Source organism: Pteropus vampyrus, unplaced genomic scaffold (assembly GCF_000151845.1).
Source record: "Pteropus vampyrus isolate Shadow unplaced genomic scaffold, Pvam_2.0 Scaffold40, whole genome shotgun sequence".
Lineage (NCBI taxonomy): Eukaryota > Metazoa > Chordata > Mammalia > Chiroptera > Pteropodidae > Pteropus > Pteropus vampyrus.
This window is the reverse complement of record NW_011888821.1, coordinates 913,511-920,114: the sequence shown is the minus strand read 5'-3', so window position 1 is coordinate 920,114 and position 6,604 is coordinate 913,511.

Genomic DNA, 6,604 nt, shown 5'->3' with positions numbered 1-6,604 from the left:
GTCGATGGGCCAAGGAAGAGAATCTTTGGACTATGCCTTAAATTCTGACCGTGTAACTGGGTTTTCTCATCTGTAGAATGGGAAACAACACCTGCTCAGTTTCCAGATGCCATCCACATATGGGCACTGGTAAAACGATGCCCCCAAGAAATCTGTACTGAAGCAGAGTCTACAGACATGAACAGTGACTGTGATTCTCCATCGCTCTTTTGAATAGTTACTTTGTACAGCTGCCCACAGGTGGGTCTGTGGGATTCCACACTCACCATGTATGATGAAAGCCGGGGAGGCTGTCGGGAGCAAAGGCAGCCGCCCATGAGCTACCCAACGCATCAGCTCAGCCAAGGTGTCTTCTGTGACATGACACCTGGCGGACCTCAGTTAGTTATTAGGAAGTGAGGCAGGAAGACGTCGTCCTGAGAGAAAAGCACAGGAATGGGGACATTCACCCACAGGAGGGCCAGGATATGGGTGAGGTCAGCAAGGCACTGACTCATGACACAAAACCAGAGGCGCCCAAAATCTCAGTCACCACGATGCGTGATATCTGAATGTTGTTTGACTTTTAAAAAGTAATTAATGCAAAAACACATGATTTTTAACATCAACATTTTAAATAAAAATATGATCCAGCCATACACCTGTACAATTCACCTCACTTGTCTATCCTAATCTTGCTGGCAGATTCTGTTGCTATTTAAATTTTTGAGACTTTATGTATTGTAGACTTTTACGTTAATCTTGTTTATCTGCTTTAAAGTATGATGGATCTTGATGGCTGAGCTTTATGGTTCTCTCTGAAATCGTATGCCTAGGGCAAGAGCCTCACGCTCCTTGGTCACACCGCATGGACCAACAAAGCAAGTGAGGGATGCTAAACAGGAGGAAACACCTTCTAGTTCTTTCTGAGCCCTGAGACATTGTTGAGACAGTGTCCTGTTCTCCTTACTCTCCCTTGTATTCTTATATAATTGGGGCAAAAGGAAGAGTAATAACATGCGAGTATGTCTGGCTCCATCCTTCCTACCAGAATTAAGGGCAGTAGAAGAAATAGATTCTTGTGGAATGATTCTTAAAAAAAAACAACGAGAGTGACGATGGAGGCCAGCCTGCATTTCTCAGGTAGCTGTGCCCAGGAAGAAGTGCCTTTGGAAGCACTGACTGAGGGCAGGGCGCCAAGGGAGGCACAGACAGGTCTTAATGAGGAAGAATGGAAAAGAAATGGCATAGGGGAGGGTTTCTGACCCTCGTTGTTAGGATTAGGGGAGGGATGCAAAGGGGACTTCATACCTGTTTCCCTCCTCTTGCTGGTCTGGAAATGGAAACTGAGGATGTGATTTACATCACCAGAAACTGGACTAATTATTTTCTGAAGTGGCATCAATTGAGAAGTGGGCCAGCATGGGCCCCTGTGTTCATTCAGGTTATAATCACTGCCCCATTCCGGTTGATAAGTGCAGTTAGACTTCCCGAAACCTAAAAGTGTCCATCACACACATAAGTCAACGCACTTGACTCAAAATCCCAAACAGGGTTATTTTTCAGTTGGTGGCCCAGTTCTAAAAGAAAAAAAATGTTTCTTTGATAACTGTCAAAAACAATAAAAAGTCCTCACCATTTACAATATCTATCTCGCCATTCCCTCAGGAAGAAAGAAATAAACAGACTCTCCATATAGAAGCTGGAAAAAAAAATCAGCGTTAAACTTCTGCTAGAAGTAGGAGTGTTTCAGGCCAAGAAAACTCCTGGTTGTGTCCAGAACAGTCTATTACTTGCATATTATACTGTTGGTATTACTGGGTGAAATGCTTCCTGACTGATTGATGGATTATTATCTCTCATAGCTGAATTATCTCTGAAATGCCAACCATTATAATAAGTGCCACTTTTGTTTCACGACAAAGCTGAACTTTATTTTGTCTGCCTGGCACATAAGGAAATGCAACAACTTGATTACGAGTACTTATGTTGATCATTCAGTCTATTAACGGGGAGGCACCTCTGATGTCCCGTCTATTCCCCAACACACACACACACACACACACACACACACACGAAGCTGATAGAACATAATTAGCCTTAAAAGGAAGGACATCCTGCCACATACAATGACATGGATGAACCTTATGCTAAATGAAATAAGCCAGTCACAAAAAGACAAACGTTATGAGTCCACATATACGAGGTGTCTAAAGTCATCAAATTCATAGAAACAGAAAGTAGAATGGTGGTCTCCAGGGGCTGGAGGTAGAGGGAAATGGAGAGTTATTGTTTAACAGGTACAGAGTTTCAAATTTAAAAGATGAAAAAATTCAGATCTGTTTCAGAACAATGTGGATGTATTTAACATTGTTAAACGGCACACTTAAAAATGGTTACGATGGTAAATTGTATGTTATGTGTTTTTTACCATAATGGAAAAAAATATGCTGTAATATTTCTCTCGGGAAAAAAGGCCCTTTTTGCTCCTTTCTCTCTACAATACTTCACAGCGAAACTCTTGTGCAAGCATTTGCTCAGCTCACATCTTTTGTTTATCCCGAACCAGGCCAGTTTCTCCCTACCCCACACTTTCACTGGTCTTATCAGTGAATCACTGCTGGTGACTGGACACCAGCGTGAGACACTTTTCTGCTCTTTTCCTGTTTCCTCTCTTCCCCTCTCCTTCCACATCCAATATGAAGAGGCCTGTCAACTTTATTAAAACTACATATCCCCAATTTACCCACCTTCATGCGTCTCCAGTCATGACACGCTATTGCGATTGCCGTCACCTCTCACAGGGACGACTGTGATGGCTTTGGGATTGGAATCTCTGTCCAATTTCAAGTACTTATGTTGATCGGTCTATTAATGTGGAGGCACCTCTGATGCGCCATCCACACCCCCCCCCCCGCAACGTGCACACACACACACACACACACACACACACACACACACAAGCATACACACTCCCCATAACCACCGCAAAGGCTCTGTGTAACCTAAACCTTGCCAAACCCTCCAAACTCACCTTGTGCCTCTTCACTATCTACTCCCCAAACCAAACAACTCATCCTCCTCTTCCGGCCATGGCACCTGTTCCTTCTGCCTGGATAGCTCCTTCCCCATTTCTGTGGCTGTAGCTTTCTTTTCATTCATAACTCAGTTTACCTATGAATTTCCTAGGAAGCCTTCCAAGGGAATTCAATCTACAGTAACAATTCAGCTGCCTTTTAGCTCATATCCCCCTACTGTAAATCTCCATATAGAAAATAGTATTTCCTGATCATTTACTTCCTATTTATTAGTGGGCTTATTCATTTATTGAATGTCTGTCTTCCCCTCACTAGACTGCAAGCCCCACGTGACCAGGAAACAGGCCCGTCCTAATCACTACGATATCTCGAGTAGAGAGTACAAACCTCCAAAACTATTCGTTATGTGATTTTGCTAAACATCCTAATGGAGTTCAGGACACTCCGCCCCCAAATACGGCACCGTGGCATACTGAAGGAATTTGACCTGAATGAATGTGAGAAATGACACGTGCAGGGAAGACTTTCTCTCCCTCCCCTGAAACGGGTCATAAAACCCTCAAATGAGAGGCTCCGAGTCTGAACCCCAAAGACAGAGAGACTCTGAGAGGAATCTGGATGAACAGGCACTGTTGTTTCCTCGTTCACTACTCCTACTTCACACCCTTCGCCCATCACACCTGCCCACAACTTCTCACGCTTCATCATGCCTCGCTCAGAACACTCAGGTTTAACCATTTCTCGCAGTCTTCAATTCCTTATAAAGGTTCCCGTGTCATGTACAACTTGTATTAAACAAATTTATAAGCTTCTTCTCTTGTTAATCTGTCTTTTGCTACAGGAGTCCCAGTTGAGAACTTAGAAAGAGAAAGGAAAAAGTTATTTTTCCTCCCCTACGATTCTATGTCCCAATAAGGGCAGGAGGAAAAGGTGTGATTGTGTTTGTGTGTACGTGTGTGTGTGTGTGTGTGTGTGTGTGCATGTGCGCATGTGCACGCGCATGTGAGTGTTTCAGACGGAAGGAATAGCACATCACAGACCAAGGTCCTGTGGCCTAAACATAGTCCCGTCTTACTGGCAGAGCCCATTTCCTTCTATGGAGACTGAAACTTCCAGGTCGTTACTTCTCCCAGACACCCTTGAAGCATTTCACCCAATTCTGGCAAACAAGACTTCAAGAGAAGACTCAGAGGCGGGGGTAGTAGCAGACGGGGCCAACCTCGTCATCGCTATGTGTCATGATTGGAACTGCAGGAAATGTCTCGGAACTGAGAAGGGCCACGCCTCAGGGCCAACCCACTACGTTGGGAAAATGATAGAAAATAAGTTTCCAGAAATAGTCCCGGCGACTCTTCGATGACAGTCTCTGAGCCTACCCTGTCCTCTTATTGTAGAAGGACTTCTGATGATAGATAACAAAGGCCCTTATTGTGTGTCACTCGTTTACTTGGGAAATCGATCATGGGCCACTCAGAGCATCTTGAGGGACTCACCGGTGCATACCCAGCAATTAGAGTAGCGCCTCCATGTGGTTGATGCTCAAAATTAGGGCCAGGATTAAGGGGAGACACAAACTAAAGGGGCACCAGAAAACTCAGTAATCAAGGTAAACCATATTCTAATGCAATCTTTCACAAAATCAAAATAAGTAAACAAGATGCATAATGGACAAACTATGAAAATTTTAAATAAAGACAGGCCACCGCCCTGCACTAGCAGTACCCGGCCTCACTCGCCCTACCATCGGCCCCGCTCTAAATATTTGTTGAGGAATTTCCCATGCATTTTTATCCACAGTCTCCAAGTTCTTCACAAGAACGTCACTGTCATCTTCGCTTGACAGGTGAGACCTCTTGGCACCTGCCTGGGGGTCACAGAGCTAGGAGTGGTCTGAATGACTCCAAAATCAGTGCTCTTAACCAATGCATTCAAAGGTCTTGGCACCTCTCCTACGGGGCCTGTATCAAATGCAAGAGACAGGTGGGAAATTCAACCACCAGGCTTTGCTCTGATGTCTTCTGTCTCTCAAAGTATACTTCCCGAGCACCCACTCATCTGGTCACTGGATATGGGAGCTCTCCTGTAATGAGCATATTATATGAATGCTGACACAGAGCCAAGAGTCATGAGCAGCTTCCGGCAGCCAGAAGGCCTGCAGGTTTTGCTAAAAAAGGCACCCAGATTAACACATTTTAAGGTAATGAAGGTATCATCCAGTTATAACAGGCAACGAGGAGGGAGAGGAGGCCAGTTGCCCGAGAAAGGGAATCAGGGTGTGTCCTAGATTGCAAGCAGGTTCCCGTGGGTTTCCTGGAGTCCCCGGGGATGTGACATTATGTAAATGCAAACTGGTACTGACAGGATAGGAGGAATCCATCACTCACACTCTCACACAGTTCTGAGAGTTTTCCTGCCAGGCTTCTTCTACATCTTCATGACTGCTCTACAAAAATGCAACTGGGGACTTCAAGCAAAGGCTGGGAAAAGTCGTGTTCTCATTTGGGACAGGAGCAGCCGGATGTCCTAACTGGCCTGAATGAGATTGGAGCATGGGAAAAAAAAAAAAAAAGTTAAATGAGGAAAAGAATAAGCAAAGGGAGAGAAGAGAAATGAAATGTTTTCATCATTTCCATCACTGCTAATTTCACTAGGCTGCTTTTCAAAGAGCTCCTCTAGAGTGACAGCTTGCCTGGAGGTCTTTGCTGAGTTAAAGGCATCATGGAGAAAAGGCTATCAGTCACTCTGAACAGAAAGAGGAGCCAAAGCTGACCCAGGAAGATGAGGCTCCAACCCCGAAGCCCGGGGGCGAGGTCCCCTGCGTGTGGGGGTACAGGGCGGCCAGCAAGAGATCTGTTTCCTTGGCCCTTTCACACATGCCCATGTCACGCCCAGCACCTCCCAGCCCTGGGAGCCCAACTGCTTCCTTACAAGAGCAGACGCGGTGCCTTCTCGCAGTCATCAGCAGAACTGCCAACCCCTCTCCCAGAGCGTTTTCATCCTTCTGGCACCCGGGGCAGCTGAACAGCTGGTGAGAGGAATCGGAGCTGTGATAAGGAGTGTATTTTTTCAGACTGACAACCCAATTCCTCAAGACAGGGTGTCTGGTTGTTTCTAATCCCTCTCTCCTTAAATTCTTAGTTTTACGGTTTGGTCACCTGCTGCTGCTCCCAAGTCCCTAGGGATCCGTAGCTCCACAGGTGGATGGACACGGCTGATTTAAGAAGGCCCGCTTTGATCAAGATCTACTGTGTCCAACGTCTTCCACCCAGCCCTTGAAGAGAGCAATAGAATCTTGAGCAAATCCTTCCCCGTTCAACAATCTGTGTCCAGCATGGAGAAGCAAGGGCCAATGGGGAAGCAAGTGGAATTGAAAGCCATTTGGGGGAACACATATGTGGGTCAAGTTACTCATTGTATAGTACTTCTATTATCTTTCCTCATGCCTCTCAAATCTATCCACTGCCATTACTCTAGCTCTAACACCATGGCTTCTCATTGTAACCTCTAAGTGTCCTTCCCATGGACTTTTCACTCTGTCTGATCTGTCTCCTATTCATGGAAAATGATACCCCCATCCCATGATAGAT